This window comes from Biomphalaria glabrata, chromosome 7 (assembly GCF_947242115.1).
Source record: "Biomphalaria glabrata chromosome 7, xgBioGlab47.1, whole genome shotgun sequence".
In the NCBI taxonomy this organism is placed as follows: domain Eukaryota; kingdom Metazoa; phylum Mollusca; class Gastropoda; family Planorbidae; genus Biomphalaria; species Biomphalaria glabrata.
Genome location: NC_074717.1, coordinates 12721948 through 12743536, shown reverse-complemented (window position 1 = coordinate 12743536; position 21589 = coordinate 12721948). Strand labels below are relative to the sequence as shown.

At 40.3% G+C, this 21589-nt stretch overlaps 1 long non-coding RNA gene across 1 annotated transcript in view; it reads right to left on the bottom strand.

The window, feature by feature from the left end:
- The window catches only part of LOC129927299 (uncharacterized), a 46627-nt gene that overhangs the window by 8672 nt on the left and 16366 nt on the right, over window positions 1–21589 (bottom strand). The gene's annotated exons all lie outside the window — the stretch shown is intronic.

Here is a 21589-nt window from a genome sequence, read left to right as displayed (position 1 = left end):
GGGTATATCTAAATCTGTATATGTATACGAAAGAAACTGGGCAGAGGTGTCTAGGCACTCCTACATTCAAAGGGTTGATCGATCAACAGACAGTAAGACAGGCAGATAGATAGATAGATAGATATAGATAGATAGATACATAGATAGATAGATAGATAGATAGATAGATAGATAGAGAGAGAGAGAGAGAGAGAGAGAGAGAGAGATTCAAAGTTATAGACAGAGAGTGAGATAGATAGATAGATAGATAGATAGATAGAGAGAGAGATAGAGAGATAGAGAGATAGATAGAGAGATATAGATAGAGAGATAGATAGATAGAGAGATAGTGAGATAGAGAGAGAGATAGAGAGATAGAGAGATAGAGAGATAGATAGATAGATAGATAGATAGAGAGAGAGAGAGAGAGAGAGAGAGAGAGAGAGAGAGAGAGATTCAAAGTTATAGAGATATAGTGAGATAGAGAGAGAGATAGATAGATAGACAGATAGATAGATAGATAGATAGATAGATAGATAGATAGAGAGATAGAGAGATAGATAGAGAGAGAGAGAGAGACAGAGAGTGAGATAGATAGATAGATAGATAGATAGATAGATAGAGAGATAGAGAGATAGATAGAGAGATATAGATAGAGAGATAGATAGATAGAGAGATAGCGAGATAGAGAGAGAGATAGAGAGAGAGATAGATAGATAGATAGATAGATAGATAGATAGATAGATAGATAGATAGATAGAGAGAGAGAGAGAGAGAGAGAGAGATTCAAAGTTATACCGTGCAACCCACCTGTTTCAAAAGCTCAAATTTGAATTTTTTAAAGATTTTTACTGGCTGCTTCCGACTCCACTGATACACCACCACTCTGTTCCCTTCCCACGAACTCACTTCCACACGCGAACAACTAAATCCACTCTCACACACACTCACACACACGCACGCGACCAGGCACTCACCCCCGCCTGTATAAAAATCGCATACCTCATACTCACTCATGTGGGAGCAGATGGCCGCACGCGCCCGTCTCACCCACCCACCCCTTCGAAAAACTACTCAACATCTTTGTCCCCGTACTCCCTACAATGACAGACACCCCCCCCCCCCCCACTCGTCCCAAATCGCACACCCCACCCCCGGCACTTTTTTTTTTTTTAATTTCTGTTTATTCATACACCTATCCTGGGTTTGAGATTCGACGCTTTATATACCCATCACCCCTATTGCACAATCTCACAAGTGAAACAGATGCGACCCTTAGTTTGAGTTGACAACTAGAGTCACTAGTGTTGAGGCTGTCATCATTCGGGAGTAGGACAAGTTTTAGGGTTTTCGCTAGTCCTTTCAACTTTAGTCATTAACTCCCTCTGTAAGAGTGTTTGAGGATGTCTATTTATGCATTGACTTTGTTGCTTGCTATTATAAATGTCGAACAGCGATTTGTTCTGAATCCATCTCACTTCAGTTCAACAGTTCTTAAGTGTATGCGCTAATGGGCACAGCTATAAACTAGTTGATGCTGCAACAATTGATTTGGCACAGATCAGAGAATGCTGACCATGTCCTTCAAAACCGCATTCTTTAACAAGAGGCCCGAACAAGATACTGGCCTCAAAACACCCCCTATAGAATGAAAACTATATTGAGAGATGCCTGATTTGGAAACCACGGCACAGTTCATCTCATATATTGGTCTAGTCTAGTCGCTCCGGCTCCAACAGTTCATCTCATATATTGGACTATATTGGTCTAGTCTAGTCGCTCCAACAGCTCATCTCGTATATCGGTCTCTAACTTTTGTTCCGTTGACTCAAAAAGAAACTGTTTATCGAATTTATCCCAAGTCCTACATCAAAGTGTAACATACTGCACCATAGGCTACTATATCCAGTGACTCGATCCAGCTTTGTTAACATTTCTTAATTGGACATTTCGGAAGATAAAATGTATGAGACCTGCGAACACTATTTGTTTTTATAAAGGATCAAGCTGAACATTTTCACACTTTTTTCTTTACTAGACAAAACAAGAATCAATACGAAAATTAGCCAAGTAGTTAATTGACTATTGGTAATTAATTATTTCGTTTGGTTTCTCGAACAAGGGAAAGAAATTGTACTTGAGTTATAAAATGGGATAAGCTGAAAAGTCTGAAACTAAATATAGATAACTATAAAACCTTCTATTTTCATAAGCACTTTCCTGGCACAGTGGTTTGTGTATTTTAAAGAGACTTTAGATCTTGAGTTCGAATTCAAGTCGTTCAACTTTTTAAAAGATTTTTACAAATGAATTTAAAAAGCGATCACGATAATATTCATCCTTCTTTCTCCCCCTCCCTTCTTTTACCAACTGGTCCAGACAAGTGATAGGATCGTATCGCATTGAGAAAGCTAAAAGCATGAAATTGACTGAGCTTAACAAAAACAATTGGTACAAATATTTCTAAACGCACATAGTCAAGATCTATTACAAATTTAATTACACGACTGGTCCAGATTTATGCAACTACACTTACTATAAGTTTTTTTTCAAAAGCTTTTTTCTTGTTTATTTGTTTAGACCACTAAGGGAGAGTACTAACGTGATTCATCAACAGATGAAGCTCTTGAAAAGACAGTAGTTTGAACAAGTGGAAAAAACACGAAACTCTCCTAGATGTGCGAACTGAGAAATATCGAGGTGCAGATCACCCAATGAATGTGGAGATGGACAGATTACACCCTAAGAAAAGATGCCCTAACAACAGAGCTAGACAGGCCTTAGATTTGAACCAATACGGCACAAGACTTAGAAGAAGGCCAAAAGAAACATTGCAACTTAGTTGAAGGTGAAATGGAAGGAAAAAACTTGGCAGCAATGAGAACAACTAGCAAGAGACCGTGGAGAGTGGGGCGCGTTTTTACTGACGCCCTAGGTGCTATGGGAAACAAGTACAGATGAGATAATGATGAACTACTATTGAATTTTTACTTTGGCGACATTTTACAAGTTTTGCTTATTTATATATCTTAGAATATGGCATTAAAGATGAAAAAATCTAAGAAAAATGTCATATATCTGTCATGGGCTATTTTTCATGTATTTATATTTATTAATGGTAGTAGAATTCGAGATATTAGAAATGTTTGATTTATAAAGTGCAGTTTGCTTTGATGGAAGTCCAGGATTAATATTGAGATATAGAAACATTTTATTTTGGATTTCAAGAGCCTCAAATTGCCAAATACCTGAACTCCAATTTATGGAGAACTGTCTGATCTGCAAACCACTGCGCGGTCCATCTCAGATATGGGATCACTGATCTGAATCTTCCAACATGAAAAATGAGAATTAAATAGAAGAAGAAGCTTATTACCTCCAAAGACCATCCTTCACTGAACAGTAACAGGGAAAAGAAGAAGAGGCAGACAGGGAAAACGATGGGAAGACAAAATAAAAGTAGGCACATGCCTGTCATTAAAAGAGGATTTATCCAATTCAAAAGAGAGAAAGGAATGGAGAAAGATGGTCAACAGATCATGCGTGGTGCCGCCACGGTTCAACAGACTAAGAGAAGGTGAAAGGAGGTGAAAATCTCTAAGGAATACTGGACGTCTTTTGGCTCGTCGTTGTGCTGCTATCCCTGTTCTCACGTAGACCCGTGAGGCACTAAAGAGGTCCACATCAAAGAATCTGTAGACGTCTGAAGTAAATAGTTTTGCTACAACTTTTAGTTGTTAAAAGTATTTAGAAAACATTTTGAAAGAAAAATAATTTTAAAAAGCAACTAGCCTACTTTTTGGCTGATTAATTGAGACAATGGGGGGAGGGGGGGGGTTAAACAAGATCAAATGAAATGGGATGAAGGCAAGTATTCACTTTGACTGGTCCAAGCCCAGCTGTTAAGGACAAGTTGTTTTTTCCTCCCCACAAGTTGGTCAAACAGATTTTTATTACATTGAACTAATCATAAATATAATAATCGTGTGGTCCTCCCGGCCATCTGTCCAGTCCGCCGTCTCTCATAGCGCAACTTACGAGGTAATGATTCAGCTGGGTGACGTCATAGAAGGGGACGCTGTAATTGGGGTGCTGAAGATGTTCTGGTCACGTGCCACGGGTGGACGGTACCCATTTCTTTGTCGGACACTGACTCACTTTTTTTTTGTTTTTCAAACCAGTTTAGATCCTGCGTTTTCATTGGCTCTCACACTCTCTGGCACGTGCAAACGCAAACAGCATCAAGAGGCTTTTGTGATCTTGAAGAAAAGAATGATTCCATAAACTCACGTAGACTATATGTTAACCGATTTCGTTTTTAAACTCAATGCTTCCTTAGCCACTTAAATAGGTGACTTCCTGGTCGTGTGGTTAGCGCTCTGGACTGTTGTCTCGATGGTCCAGGTTCGAACTTTGTCCGCTGCCATCTCCCGTTGGTCAATGGGAGGTTCGGGCTAGGATTCTAAAATCTTTAATTCTTAAGGAATATACGAAGCTTGTAAAACATAGCAAGCAGTAGTCTGCCATAAATCTAAATACACAATGGACAAACCCTGTCAGATACCTCTTACTTAAAAAACAATATTGACTTTTATTCGAGCGTAGCGCATACAGAAATCAAACTACTACTTTCACAACCTGGTTACATCCATGAAGAGTGTGTTAACTAATAGTAGCATTCGTAAAAAAAAAAATTACCTTAAAACATTTTCTCTGCATTCCTAACTAATTCATTGTTTAGCAGCTTTGAAAAAAGGTCTAATATAATTTTAGTGTGTGAGTTGATGTTTTGTGAGTTTTGGATTGACTTCTGCTATCGTTCATTTTCATCACGTGCGAGATCTTCGTTGTGCTTACAAGTTTCTTTATTATTTTTAATTTGATTTCATTGTTAGACTTAAGAAATGTTCAAACAGTGTGCACGTTACAATAAAGTTGACATAGTGCACCGTTGTTAAAATGTAAAGCCAAACACTGATAGACAGACAGATTAAATAGACAGACAGACAGATTAGATAGACAGACAGACAGATTAGATAGACAGATAGCTTAGATAGACAGAGAGACAGACAGACAGATTATATAGACAGACAGACAGATTAGATAGACAGACAGATTAGATAGACAAGACAGACAGATTAGAGACAGACAGATAAGATAGACAGACAGACAGATTAGATAGATAGACAGACAGACAGACAATTAGATAGACATACAGACAGACAGTTAGATAGATAGATAGATAGATAGATAGATAGATAGATAGATAGATAGATAGATAGATAGATAGATAGATAGATAGAAAGATAGATAGATAGATAGATAGATAGATAGATAGATAGATAGATAGATAGATAGATAGATAGATAGATAGAAAGATAGATAGACAGACAGACAGATGGACGGACGGACGGACGCACGGACAAACAGACAGACAGATAGATAGACAGACAGATAGATAGATAGATAGATAGATAGATAGATAGATAGATAGATAGATAGATAGATAGATAGATAGATAGATAGATATCATTGGATTAAAACGACGCGTTTCGGAAATGAAGTTTATAGACTGCGAACAGTCTGAGTGTTATCTGTTGATCGAGAATAAAATCCCGAGCGTTGACAACTATTATTGTTAATTAATGTAATTAGAAAGTCAATTGAACTTCACTATTTGCCAATTCAAAATTTTGAAAAATATTTTTTTTAATATGTATTTCTGTTAAAGATACGAATTCATTCTGAGCCCCTAGCTTACAATTTTCCTATGCCATATACCCCTTTCCCACCCCACCCCTTTATTTCCACTGCCCAATGCTGACACCAAACTTTTCAAACAATTTCAACCGTAATAAAATAATACTCAAAAACAAAGAATAAAAATTGAAACTGAAAACTGAAACATTAGCTCGTGTCTGTCGCGTGCCCCCAGCCCGCCATTACGCCTCTGAGTGAAATCTCCAAACAGACATTGAATGGTGACCCCCACTGCTTATTCACACCCAATCATTGTGAAGCGTGTGTCGTCGACCCCTCCATGTCAGGACAATCTCTGTCCTAGTCTATTGTGTCCAGGGGGTGCGCGAGACAATAGCGCGAGGTGACATACTTTTGCCTTCCTTTCCTTAGAAATCACTCTCTCCCTCCTTCTGTCTATCCCCCTCCTCCCCTCTCTCGTATTCTTTAACAACAGTTGTACGAAATTTGGGTCACAGACACACACACGCACATGGCTACTTGACTACAATCCCTCCCATGGAATACATTAGCTCCGTGACCTCGTTTGGTACCATTGGTCTTGAGACCAACTAAAGAAGCCACCATCGCCCACTTTCCATCCTTCCCTACCCCTTTCCCCCTCACACAAACACCCAGGCAGCAGTTGGGTACCGTGACCTAATTGTTGCCTCCAGGTTTCAAAGAAAAGGCAGTTGTCTTTCTAGGTCAGCTCCAATCAAATAGAACAGGGAGGTAATGGTTTAGAGAGTACTAAAACTAAAAGAGGAGAGGCGGTGAACAACAAAAAAAAAAGGGTGAAAAAGAATGCTCTTTAGGGGGGAAAATATGGCCTGATTGAGATTATAATTGTGGCTTAAGGCCAACTCTCTGAACGGAGAAATAAACAAATGTCAGATGGAAGAATATGTTCCATTTACAAGGAAGAATAATGGAAATGGGTCTTTACTGTAATTACATTGTGTGTTTAAATGTATTAATAACTCTACAAAACATTTATATAACAAATGTAACTACGTCAGTTCCTCTGATTTTGTCAGAACTATAATTTTACAATTTTTGTAATGAAAGTAAAACAATCTAATGGGGGGGGGGGGGACTTTCAAACTAAAACTGATCTTCTCTTTGATCTTTACGATCTTGTTTATATTCTAACAGACTTAATGCAATAAGAGTGAAACATGAGTTATTAAAATACTTGGCATATCAACACTACCGTAGTCTGTACACCAGATACACCCAAAATGTTTTGTTATATATAGATTTGCCTTCATGTTTTTAATACTCCGATAGATCTATGTATTTGTATTAGAGTGCTGTTGTTTCAAAGTTGAAGAAATAGGAAAAACTTCCACTTATTAATAATTTCACAATATTTGGACGCACAATCAGTAATGAAGATTATTACAAAACGTCTTAGCTAAAACATGCAGAACGTCAGCGGATGACGGCGGGCATGGTTCAAACTCAGGACGTTGTGTTGACTGTCCCAAGCGCATACCGCACGACGAGGCTTCAAAACTGGTGCTGTATGTGCGTGTGCTTGTTCTGAGTTTAAATCCCATTGAATGTTGTTACATTAGTATTTCAGTCTTTGTGTCTATCCAGCTTTAACCTCATAGCAACATCTTGGTCGCTGTGCTGGCCACTTGAGGCTCTCTTAAGGGGAGCAGTGCATCTGAAGACTTAATTTTGCTTAAGAACCACATTATTAAGTTGAAATTCGATTTAAGTTCGCTTTAACTAGTTTGATATATCCGTTAATATTTGATATAATTATACAGATACATCATCCCCAGAATACAGAAAGGATTGGTAGTCCAACCAGGCGTGACTTGTACTCTCATACCCTTTCAAAGTACTAAGTATTCGATACACGAGCATTCCATGAATAAAACAATGCTTGACAGAATGGTATTCAAATTGCAGACAGGGGCGTAGCTAGGGTGGGGGGAGGAGAATTTGAAAATCCCCCCGGGCCCCCACTTGAGAGGGGCCCCAAAATAAGTGTTTTTTACATTAAAAATTAAATATTTGGCAAAATGAAGGGGCCCCCAAAGAGGTCAAGCCCCCCAGGCCCCCAGACGATGGAAAATTCCTAGCTACGCCCCTGATTGTATCTAACTTAATAGAACAAGGCGCATTAGACATTGATTCATACCTATTTGGATTGAACCAGCTGATTAAGGTTGCTTCTAGTTCGTCTTAAACAAAACTTGTGCATCCCGAGTTCGTCCCTCCCACAGACGCACATCTCAAATTGCTCAAAGCCAATTACATACTTTATGACCCAACTATACTAAAGAGATTCCTAAATTTGACACAAATCACTCACGATTCTTGAATCGACCAGATTTTTTTTTTATGGCGCAACTTTAAGTACAGCTCGAGCTAACTATATGGTAGAGATCTGAGCCAACTATCACGTGACTAATGCATTTCTATTCACCTGTCAAAGTATTGATTTTGATAACTGGCACTACTTATAGAAGCAACTTGAAAAACATGCAAGCCAATGTAGACAAAACGAAGTATTAAATAGTATTTACTTCTCTAGTATGAACAAGGCGGAAAAAAAATGCTGAACTGTGTAAACAAATATGTCGGTTTAAAAGAAGTACCATAAAAAAGTTATGATAAAAGTTATGTTAAATATTAATTGCTCCATTATAACTCAAAACACACCGAAACTATATATTTCTTGTAATATTTCATTATTGCAAGGAGTCTTATAGTGAGCTCTACATAATTAAGTTCTTCTACAGTGTGCGCCTGTTTATTCAACTCTTTACTGAATATAACTAGAGTCGAGTGCGGAATTTTTCGATAAGTCAAGTCCTGTCAGCGAAGCAAGCCACGTGTAATTTCAAGATGATTATATTTTGAAAACTTAAAACAGTCAAACCAGAGTTTTCACAGTGTGACCAACTAGGCAACAATTGCTTTCCCCAAAAATATATAAACTGTAAAATTTCTAGGAAAATTGTCCATGTCAAATTTGTTTACCAAGCTGAGAACCTCTTAAGACACCATTGTTTTTTTGTTTGTTATTTTTGTTGTTTTTTGTTATTTGTCAATTTTTGTAAATGCAATCTGCAGTGAAATCCTGTCACTGTGTATTTTGAGGAGAGAACTTTGTATTTTCTCCACAATCCTATCACACGTGGAGGTGCCTTCAGTGAGGTAGAGAGACTTAAAGGTACCCCCTGAATCCTATCACACGTGGAGGTGCCTTCAGTGAGGCAGAGAGACTTAAAGGTACCCCCTGAATCATATCACACGTGGAGATGCCTTCAGTGAGGTAGAGAGACTTAAAGGTACCCCCTGAATCATATCACACGTGGAGGTGCCTTCAGTGAGGTAGAGAGACTTAAAAGTACCCCCTGAATCATATCACACGTGGAGGTGCCTTCAGTGAGGTAGAGAGACTTAAAAGTACCCCCTGAATCATATCACACGTGGAGGTGCCTTCAGTGAGGTAGAGAGACTTAAAGGTACCCCCTGAATCATATCACACGTGGAGGTGCCTTCAGTGAGGTAGAAAGACTTAAAAGTACCCTATGAATCCTATCACACGTGGAGGTGCCTTCAGTGAGGTAGAGAGACTTAAAGGTACCCCCTGAATCCTATCACACGTGGAGGTGCCTTCAGTGAGGTAGAGAGACTTAAAGGTACCCCCTGACTCATATCACACGTGGAGATGCCTTCAGTGAGGTAGAAAGACTTAAAGTACCCCCTAGATCATATCACACGTGGAGGTGCCTTCAGTGAGGCAGAGAGACTTAAAGGTACCCCCTGAATCATATCACACGTGGAGATGCCTTCAGTGAGGTAGAGAGACTTAAAGGTACCCCCTGAATCATATCACACGTGGAGGTGCCTTCAGTGAGGTAGAGAGACTTAAAAGTACCCCCTGAATCATATCACACGTGGAGGTGCCTTCAGTGAGGTAGAGAGACTTAAAAGTACCCCCTGAATCATATCACACGTGGAGGTGCCTTCAGTGAGGTAGAGAGACTTAAAGGTACCCCCTGAATCATATCACACGTGGAGGTGCCTTCAGTGAGGTAGAAAGACTTAAAAGTACCCTATGAATCCTATCACACGTGGAGGTGCCTTCAGTGAGGTAGAGAGACTTAAAGGTACCCCCTGAATCATATCACACGTGGAGGTGCCTTCAGTGAGGTAGAGAGACTTAAAGGTACCCCCTGACTCATATCACACGTGGAGATGCCTTCAGTGAGGTAGAAAGACTTAAAGTACCCCCTAGATCATATCACACGTGGAGGTGCCTTCAGTGAGGCAGAGAGACTTAAAGGTACCCCCTGAATCATATCACACGTGGAGATGCCTTCAGTGAGGTAGAGAGACTTAAAGGTACCCCCTAGATCATATCACACGTGGAGGTGCCTTCATTGAGGCAGAGAGACTTAAAGGTACCCCCTGAATCATATCACACGTGGAGATGCCTTCAGTGAGGTAGAGAGACTTAAACGTACCCCCTGAATCCTATCACACGTGGAAATGCCTTCAGTGAGGTAGAGAGACTTAAAGGTACCCCCTGAATCATATCACACGTGGAGGTGCCTTCAGTGAGGTAGAGAGACTTAAAGGTACCCCCTGAATCATATCACACGTGGAGGTGCCTTCAGTGAGGTAGAGAGACTTAAAAGTACCCCCTGAATCATATCACACGTGGAGGTGCCTTCAGTGAGGTAGAGAGACTTAAAAGTACCCCCTGAATCATATCACACGTGGAGGTGCATTCAGTGAGGTAGAGAGACTTAAAGGTACCCCCTAGATCCTATCACACGTGGAGGTGCCTTCAGTGAGGTAGAGAGACTTAAAGGTACCCCCTGAATCATATCACACGTGGAGGTGCCTTCAGTGAGGTAGAGAGACTTAAAAGTACCCCCTGAATCATATCACACGTGGAGGTGCCTTCAGTGAGGTAGAGAGACTGAAAAGTACCCCCTGAATCATATCACACGTGGAGGTGCCTTCAGTGAGGTAGAGAGACTTAAAGGTACCCCCTGAATCATATCACACGTGGAGGTGCCTTCAGTGAGGTAGAGAGACTTAAAAGTACCCCCTGAATCATATCACACGTGGAGGTGCCTTCAGTGAGGTAGAGAGACTTAAAAGTACCCCCTGAATCATATCACACGTGGAGGTGCATTCAGTGAGGTAGAGAGACTTAAAGGTACCCCCTAGATCCTATCACACGTGGAGGTGCCTTCAGTGAGGTAGAGAGACTTAAAGGTACCCCCTGAATCATATCACACGTGGAGGTGCCTTCAGTGAGGTAGAGAGACTTAAAAGTACCCCCTGAATCATATCACACGTGGAGGTGCCTTCAGTGAGGTAGAGAGACTGAAAAGTACCCCCTGAATCATATCACACGTGGAGGTGCCTTCAGTGAGGTAGAGAGACTTAAAGGTACTCCCTGAATCATATCACACGTGGAGATGCCTTCAGTGAGGTAGAGAGACTTTAAAGTACCCCCTGAATCATATCACACGTGGAGGTGCCTTCAGTGAGGTAGAGAGACTTAAAAGTACCCCCTGAATCATATCACACGTGGAGGTGCCTTCAGTGAGGTAGAGAGACTTAAAAGTACCCCCTGAATCCTATCACACGTGGAGGTGCCTTCAGTGAGGTAGAGAGACTTAAAAGTACCCCCTGAATCCTATCACACGTGGAGGTGCCTTCAGTGAGGTAGAGAGACTTAAAAGTACCCCCTGAATCATATCACACGTGGAGGTGCCTTCAGTGAGGTAGAGAGACTTAAAGGTACCCCCTGAATCATATCACACGTGGAGGTGCCTTCAGTGAGGTAGAGAGACTTAAAAGTACCCCCTGAATCATATCACACGTGGAGGTGCCTTCAGTGAGGTAGAGAGACTTAAAGGTACCCCCTGAATCATATCACACGTGGAGGTGCCTTCAGTGAGGTAGAGAGACTTAAAGGTACCCCCTGAATCATATCACACGTGGAGGTGCCTTCAGTGAGGCAGAGAGACTTAAAGGTACCCCCTGAATCATATCACACGTGGAGGTGCCTTCAGTGAGGTAGAGAGACTTAAAAGTACCCCCTGAATCATATCACACGTGGAGGTGCCTTCAGTGAGGTAGAGAGACTTAAAGGTACCCCCTGAATCATATCACACGTGGAGGTGCCTTCAGTGAGGTAGAGAGACTTAAAGGTACCCCCTAGATCCTATCACACGTGGAGGTGCCTTCAGTGAGGTAGAGAGACTGAAAGATACCCCTGAATCCGCGTATGTCGTAGGATTGTGGAGACAACACAAAGCTCTCTCATCAAAATACATCGTGACAATTACTCACAAACATTTAGTGGATTTATGTCAAAAACTTCAGGCACAAAAAATCAACAGAAAATTAGCTTTTACGATTAGATTAGTGTCATCCAAAATTACCTTCTGAGATCCTGGCGCCTCCCCCCTCCCCTGTAAGTTAAGATAAATAGCATTGTTAAATCGACATTTTAGTGATATGTCAGGCCGCAGTCTTGTATTTGCCTAGTTTATATTGGCCTCCTTCAGTCGTAGAACGACTATGGTTCATCTCAGAGAACACTTCCTCATGTAGCTGTGGAGCCCTATTTTGGAGAGACACTCCCGTCCACAGATAGCGCAGGTTAAGGTGGCTTTTGCTTCGGTGGTAGAGGAGCTGGCCATTTTTCGGATTGTGAGTTTTTCTTCCTGAGCTGAGACCCATGTACTTTCACTGTCCATAGCTTTCTTGGTCACTGTCTCTCTCCATCTGTTGCGGTCTAGAGCTATGTCTTCCCAATTATCAGTATTGATGTTCACTGATTTGAGGTCACGTTTTATTACATCTATGTAACGGAGGTGGGGGCGACCAGTTTTTCTTGTGCCAGTCGCGAGTTGACCATAGAGGATGACTTTCGGGATGCGCTTGTCCTCCATCCGGCGAACATGTCCAAGCCAGCGCAGACGGCGTTGTCTGAGGGCTGTAAAGATGCTAGGAATACCTGATCGCGCAAGGATCTCAGTATTGCACACTTTTTCTTTCCATGTGACATTCAAGATCCTACGGAGACATCTCAAATGGAAAAATGAGTTCAGTTTTCTCTCTTGCTTTGCGTAGGTGGTCCATGATTCACTGCCATACAGCAGTGTACTCATAACGCATGCCTTGTAGACTTCCATTTTGGTCACCGTAGTTAGCTTATGGTTTTCCCAAACTCTTGGTCTGAGTCTAGCAAATGTCGAGGTAGCCTTCCCTATGCGTTTTTTTAATCTCCTCTTCTAGAGACAGGCCATCTGTAATTGTGGATCCCAGATATCAGAATTCGTTTACGGCGTCCAGCTTGTTATCGTCTATGAGAGTGGAGGGTGGTGCTGTAGCAGGTGGTCCCATAATATTTGTTTTCTTCGTGCTAATAGTCAAGCCGTATTCTTTACAGGCCTGAGAGAAGCGGGACATTAGTGACTGAAGTTCCTCTTGCGTGTGTGCCACTACCACTGCGTCATCCGCGAATAGCATATCTCTTACGAGGGTGGCTCTGATTTTAGTTTTGGCCCTCAGTAGGAGTTTGCCATCAAATCTGGAATGGAGATAGATGCCTATCTCATAATGCCAATGTCTCAATCATCAATGTGACTTTTGTCCTTACTGTACTTACACTCTTCTGTCTCTCCATTCGTCTGGCTACTCGGGAAACATTTCATTTAGTGCTTAGACAGAATGGAGCGCTTGAAATTAATTAAAAATTTGGTCAGGACGTATAGGTCTCTACAAAAGGCAAAATTATTCCCTGACCTGTCATTGTTTTGTTTTTTTTATCTACAAATGTGGCAAGAATCCTTTTCCTAAAAGCCTAGTCCTGAATTGTTTTAGTTAACTTATTGTCTTCTTTTTTTTTTTAGGCCTATATGAACTCACGCTGTCTGGTACAATATTTGTACATGTTATTTAGCCCAAACCCATTCTCGGATCAAGGTGAAACTTTTCACACCTAGTTGTTGTACTTAACAAAACATGAACCTATTTTTTTTTTAAATAACGAATTATTAAAATTAATTATTGGAAATTAATTATTTTCTTTCGTATCGAAAAAGGGAAATAATTGCTACTTATTTAGATATGTGTCTGTATATGTGGAGTTACTCCCTCTTTTACATTTCGTACACGTCTTTTCTCCCACTTCCCATTCTCAGATCAAGCCGAAATTTTGCATAATTATTGATAGTCCATGACAAAACATGAACCTATTTTTTTTTAAATAACGAATTATTAAAATTAATTATTGGAAATTAATTATTTTCTTTCGTATCGAAAAAGGGAAATAATTGCTACTAATTTAGATATGTGTGTATATGTGGAGTTACTCCCTCTTTTACATTTCGTACACGTCTTTTCTCCCACTTCCCATTCTCAGATCAAGCCGAAATTTTGCATAATTATTGATAGTCCATGACAATACATGAATCATATTATTCGATTGATTAATCAATTAATAGGGAGCTCATTCCTGCAGTATTTAGTTGGCAGTGATTTAGCGGTTCTTTCCCTTAGAAGCTTTTTAAAAAAAGATTTAAACATTTTTTTGGTTATTTATTCTTAGGAAATTTCATTAAACAAGTGATTTTATTACAATCACAGATCCGAAAGACCTGCACTTTGATATCCAGCCTTAAATAAACATTCACACAACGTTTCACCCTCGGAAATCGTAAGAGCTTCGGGTGAATTGCACGTGTCTTCTGTTATAAACAAAACTCAGACGAAAGACACATTCACAACAACAAACAAAAGCTACCTACAATCTAATCAAATGTAAAGTATTTCTGCTTAGTTCCCAAAGTTAGACTTAATTCTCCCACGAACAGTAAAGTTGCGTCACGTGCTCATGGATTATTTCCCTTTAGTTTCTATTTTTATAAAAAAGGTGAATCAATAGGACATACCATCAGACGGAGGAATCGCCCGTTCGATCAAGTCACTTTTAGTACATGGCAGTGTCTTCTAATGTAAATGACAAGTTCTAGGGACTAATGACACGTGCTGTTTACCTCCCCCTGGAAAGTGACAGAGTCCTCCGTCTATTATTTTGGCGTCAAAAAGGTCAGACTGAAACGTTTGGTGCGTGCCGCGGGGGGGGGGGGGGGAAGAAGGGTGGTGAAATAGAGATAGGTAGGGGGGGGGGACACAGATTGTCCTCCTCCAATTTGTCATAACACAAAGGGTTTCCTCATATGTCAAAAGACATGACTCTTTATAATAGGATTATCAATTAGACTTACAGAATTGACAAAAAACGATTTTTGTTACATAATGTAGACTGCAGTAGTAGTATTTGATTTATCCGTTTAATTTCTACCCAAGCATTTGAGGCTTGGTCGACTTTCTTCCTATTCAACTGGATTAATAATTGTTGACTAGTCGATTCTTGCAGAGCTCAGAGTTGTTGATTCTGAAAGAAAAAAAATCTGACAGAGATTTGAAAAAGTTTCTATGTCTCGACTTGATAAATTGTTTGTGTGCCAGCTCTTTCTCTGTACACTATTTAGTTTCCTGTCTGCCTTTATGTTGGTTTGACTGTTTCTGTTTATCTGTTTGTATGTTCTCTCTCTCTCTCTCTCTCTCTCTTTCTCTCTCTCACTCATACACAGTTTTTCTTTTCGAATTTTTTACTGCAATGCTTACCAAACAGCGGACCCCTGGGCGGGCTTGTTTGTTGTCGACTCTGAGTTTGTATGAAAACACAAACTCTTTCTGTAAATTAAAAAAGAAATATGTTCTTACCTTTCTATCTCTCCGGGAAAATTCTTTATATTCATTCTAGAACTGCTTCGTAGAAAGAAAATCTCACTTCATTGAACAGATGAAATGCTACAGGCTAGAAACTATAAAACATTAGATGCTAGAAAGTAGTAGATGCTAGAAAGTACTAAATGCTAGAAAGTACAACATGATAAAAATTACAAGATGCTAGAAAGTACTAGGTGCTAGAAAGTACTAGATGCTAGAAACTACTAGGTGCTAGAAAAGTACTAGATGCTAGAAAGTACTAGGTGCTAGAAAAGTACTAGATGTTAGAAAGTACTAGATGCTAGAAAGTACTAGGTGCTAGAAAGTACTAGGTGCTAGAAAAGTACTAGATGCTAGAAAGTACTAGGTGCTAGAAAGTACTAGGTGCTAGAAAAGTACTAGATGCTAGAAAGTACTAGATGCTAGAAAGTACTAGATGCTAGAAAGTACTAGGTGCTAGAAAAGTACTAGATGCTAGACATTACTAGATGTTAGAAAGTACTAGATGCTAGAAAGTACTAGGTGTTAGAAAGTACTAGGTGCTAGAAAAGTACTAGATGCTAGAAAAGTACTAGATGCTAGAAAGTACTAGGTGCTAGAAAAGTACTAGATGCTAGAAAGTACTAGATGCTAGAAAGTACTAGATGCTAGAAAGTACTAGATGCTAGAAAGTACTAGGTGCTAGAAAGTACTAGACACTTGTAACAAAATGTATGTATCCAACTATCCACCAGGCAGACTAAAGGATGGACACCAGTTCTTTAAGTCAATTAGTTTTCTGTCCAGAGCTAAGTGTCATATTTGTCCAGATTGTGCGATGTCCTTATTTTTTAAATAGAACAGAACAATGATTATAAATTTATGAAGTATTTCCGTGTTACATATACAAATCTATTAAAACTTAAATGTCGACCAAAAAAAATGCTACAGTTTTGGCTTGTAAGATGAAAACAATGTTTTGTTGTTTTGTTTTGATCATAAAGAAAAATACGAGAATAGACGGAAGTACACTTTGACATTTCCGTTTATGACATCACACACGAAGATGACATCTACTAGCTATATTTAAACTACACGGTACCCTTTGACCTCTCGCTGTGTCTTCAATAGCAGTGTCTGTCCCTTCGTGTCCTCTTTCTCTCTCCTCTATCTCTCTCTGTCCTCTAAGTAAACACACAGTTGAGTGTACATCATTTGCCTGTACAGCCCTTGATCTTGCTCCAATAACCAGGACTCGAAGAACTCCATCTCTGATAAGTACCTGGAGGGTCAATACTCGTGAAATATTTCGCAATCCTTCAGCAGACGACTTCCTGGTCTTGGGCTCATCCCGGACTGCAATCTGACATTTTATTGAACTTGATCGATCTTTTTAAAATACTTCAGGATCTAGCGGGCAGAAAGTACGACGTGGTGGCTTTTTCTGTTGATGTTCAGACAGAACTCTTCCTTCTGAAAGTTTCAGACAAACCTCCTGCAGGATGGCGGCGGGCAGGGTTTGAACTTGGGACCATCTGGTACGACAGTCTGGTTCGCATACTATTCGACCAGCTGCATATCAGGGGAAAATAAAAGGAAAAGAATGAAACTGGGTAAGTAGTGTGTACTTTCCAGCCTACAGGACAAGAAATTAAAGGCAATCTTTAAGCGAAACATAATATTATAGAAGAGAGCATTCCAAATACGTTGGTCATTGAACAGATGAGATTTTACATTGTATTTTACAATAACCCACACGCATGCCATTGACGGGGTAAAATTATAATGAAACATGATAACTAAAAAAAATACACTAAAAAAAAACCCCGCTTATCTGACTATCTTGTAATCTTCTATTCTTGGAGAGTATACAGGGACTCCATCTTGACTTTCGTTCCTTTTGACTCACAGCGACTTCGCCATCAGACTCTGTGCTGATTATTTCGTCAGCTGGTGGTCCATGTCCATCCTGTCGTCTTTGTTTCTTGGTCAACAGATCTCCTTCATGTTTGCTTAGGCCTCCCAGACTTTCTCTTCCCCTGTGTTCCAGTCCTGAGTCTGTTTTGAAATAGTTTCTGTTGCTCTTCGCACTGTATGTTCAATTTTTAATTCAAGACAAATCTCATTCATCGTTAACGTTACCACCAAAAAGGTTTCGTACAAGAGGAGACAACTTCATGCAGATTACGCAATGCCATCTTTAACGGTTATTGCATCATAGGAGAGAAAAGAAATGCTAGCTGCTATCTTCTTCCATCAGTAGAGCTGATAGAGCTGGCTGTGCAGTCTACACAATTGCGAGTATCAATCATATGACTTTATAAGCTTCTATCAACAGTAGGAGTTAATACATGAGTGATTTGCTATCCAATAAGATCTATGAAACTTGGAATGTAGCACGTGGGAATGTGTCAGAATGAGACGAAGAGTTGGCTATTACCGACCGCACACATTTGCAAGAAGTCTTCAAGCGTGTTTTTCCCTTTTTCGGTGGCTACTAATAACTATCGTTGGGTTAATTGTGTCTATGCATTTGCAAAATGAGAAGGTTATGTGGTTCCTACATCTTAAAGTCTATAAGACACACTGGAGAATCCGATAGGGACGATCGTTCCCCCCCCCGCCCCCGGGATAATACAGTATGAAGAGTTAGGTTTTTGAGAATTATCCGCCTTTCTCCCTTTCAGAAGTTATGGATCTGCCCTTGATAAAAAAAAAACAATCTTCATTCGATTACGTGGCCAGCGGTTTTCATTAAAGCTGGCTAAACTTTTTAAAACGTTTGGCATAGTAGCCAGTGGCTCTAACACATCCACCAAAAAAGCCTTCAATAAAAAATTAAACTAATCGAAAGATGAGTGCTAGTCTGAGTTCTGAGTTCGAGTCCTGTAAGACATAACTTCCGTCCGTCCACTAGTTCTTGTCCTGTTAGACATAACTTCCGTCCGTCCACTAGTTCTTGTCCTGTTAGGCATAACTTCCGTCCGTCCTGTAGGGAGGTTCATGTTAAAAGTTTAACTATTTTTATTTTTGATGACTAGTCAATATTTTTTGATTTCTCATAATCAGAGCATGACGTCCATTAAAATAACTAGACACTCTTTAGCCCAACAAAGAAAGGGAGGAAGCCAGATAATCAATAGGTATACATTGTGAAAGTTAAACTGATAATCTAACATCCAGAGATGTAATTTTAAGAAGGTTTCATATTTCTTGTAAATAGTTAAAGTCATTGGAATCGATACTTTCGCATTCGAGATTCTCAAGACGATCTGTTTGTGTCATACGATCTGCAATATTTATCTTTATATCGTTATCTTTCTGCTACAGACAGTCGTCATTCAAAGCTGGAATCGATACCCCATTAAAATCGTGATTGGTATGTGTACATTTGAAGTGTACAAAGAATGTGCAATGTTAGTATTATCTTGTACAAGTGAAGTCGAATACTATTAGAAGCCCTCCAGAAGCAAGGCTATTAGTAGTCATACCACAGCGACGTCTTAAAACAGTTAGACTACCAGCAGACTTACATCATTCAACGCCATTAATACGCTCTCGGAGTCAAGGCCATTTGTATTCCCACAGCTGCCAACTCAAAGCTTTCAAGTCACCAAATCTTACATTTTTTATTTTAAAAAAATAATAATACCAAATAGAACAATTAGCAGTATGGCGCTGAAAGACGACCTTGGCTGGTTTCTTATGCATCCATAATTAGAACATCTCCACGTCTGCCGAGCTAAACAAAAAATCCGCTCACTTTACTCACGTCGTGTAAAAAAAAACAACACATCAGTTTAGAGCACAATAACAAATGGCAATGGGGTTGTGAGCGTGCAGGGGTGGAATGGCTGGATACAGGTTTAAGGTTCGGTGTCCAATGCCACAAAGAAATCATCGACCTGCTTGTCTTTGGTCAGGGAAACTAGAGGGAGAGAATTTGAGAAACTATGCACTTACTTTATTGATCTCCCTTGTCCGCGTTCTATCGTATGTGTGTGTGTGTTTGACGGCGTGTGCGTTTGTTTGTTAATTAATGTGCAACTTTCCCACGCTGATAGCGCGTTCTAGGCTGGGTGCTCATGTAGGGGTGAGAGGTGGGGGGAGAAAGGGGAGACGGGTAATGTGTCAATCCGCCGTCAAAAGATGGATCATGGATGGCCGTTATCCAGAAACTATTGATGACAGGATAGCGTGCCCAGGAGTATGGCAGACAGAGTCTCAGATCGCGGTGACACGACGCAGATCTGACGTGGTCTGCCCCGTATGACAGTGACAGAAAAATCTCGGCCAGCTTCACTCCAGTAACTCTCATCATATTTTGTCAAAGAGTTTTTACTTAATCATTTCTTTTTAAAGAATCAACTTTGAAAGATCGTTAAAAAGAAATACATTGATGGGAAGTCATGAAGATTAAAACAAGATAACACAGAGAGTTTGTGTTTCGCAAAAACTCGAAGAAGGCTTTGGGGGCGGGTGGACGATAACAACTGGTTTGCTTAAGAGTCAGTGTGACACTGTGTCGTACTCTTGGCATTTGAGATTGTGCAGGACACGGCGATGGGTTCTGATTTTGTCGTGGTCAGTATTTTGGACAACGTGTTTGCTCGCTGGTAGTGCTACCATATTCAATGCAGATCGGGCATGGTCAGAAATGGTGTCACTTTCGAAGACGGGCATAAAAACAATATAAGAAGAAATGAATAACTTACGTATTTAGACTGTCATGTGACAACATTTAAAAACAAAACAAAGTGGCTCTAAGTTTAACAGTATCTCCTTCCATCAAACAAAACACCAACCTTTAAAGACTGGAAGAAATAACAAGTGTTTACATTTCTGACTTTAAGCCCCCCTCTCTCTCGCTCTGCCTCTCACTCTGTCTCTTTGTGTATCTTTCTCACTCTGTATCTCTCACTCTTTCTGTCTCTCTTTCTTTCACTCTCTCTTTCTCTGTCTCTCTCTCACTCTCTGTTTCTTTATCTCTGTCTCGTTTTCTCTGTCTCTTTCTTTCACTCTTTGTCTCTCTCTATGTCTCTCGCTCTATTCCTCTGTCTCACTCTCTCTGTCTCTATGCATCTCTCTCTAAATCACGTGGTGTGAAGTTTGACTGTAAAAGTGTTTGGTCATTGTGCCACAACGGTACTCCCTCTCTCATGGCCTCAAAGTGGCGCCCTATTGAAGTGGAACATGGATATGTTAAAATAAAGGGAGAAACTGACCCCTTCCCCTGTAGGTTGCTTCACCCTCCGGAAGACCTAATCAGTCAAGCTTTGGGTTGAGGATTAACTGAAACACGCTAGCTCAGTCCGGGTTTTTTGGCCGCCATAGAAGTTAGAACCAGAAGAGAAATTGTGATACAAATGATGGTATAGTGGAAACTTCGGGTAGAAGTGTCTACGTGAGTCACTGCTGACTGCCAGTAGAAAACCTTCTCACTGATTACAGGGTTTCATAGGAGCTTCAGACCTTATCAGACTTCCTCTCAGGTCATGGTGCCAGGTACAGCTTTCCCACGCGCCAAATGAACAGAAAGGTCTAAGAAACGTCACTTACTTCAAATAGAACAAGAATAAAGTCTAGAAGTGCGTGCGTCTGTCTGGGGAAGGGTCCACAGTCTGAACATTCATGTAGTTTCTCTCCTGTTGGCGTTCTGGGATTTCATATTTTCTCTCTGAATGCTACGTCACTTGAATGATTTATTTACGTTGTAATACAAATCAACAGATAAGATCTTTATTTGTAGAATATCAAGTGGGAGAGAGCACAAAACAAGAACAGATGGCGCCCTTTTGTCTTGGGCGCCTCGTCCGCTCCCACCAATACAAGTAGTTTTAAAATCAGGCTTTTGTTCTTGTCCCTTCTATACCCCCCCCCCACTTTTTCTGCCCCCCCCCCTCCCCTTTAACTTCTTTCTCTTGGTCTTCGGTATACTATTTGTGTCGTCCTACCCTAGCTGTAATGTGACCTCTGAACTTATCGATTTTCAGACCGATGTATCAGTCACGCATGCGCAAAACCAACCGTGCCATGACCAAAGGTCCTTTAAAAAAAAAATAACGAGGTTTACTCACCCTGATCGATAATC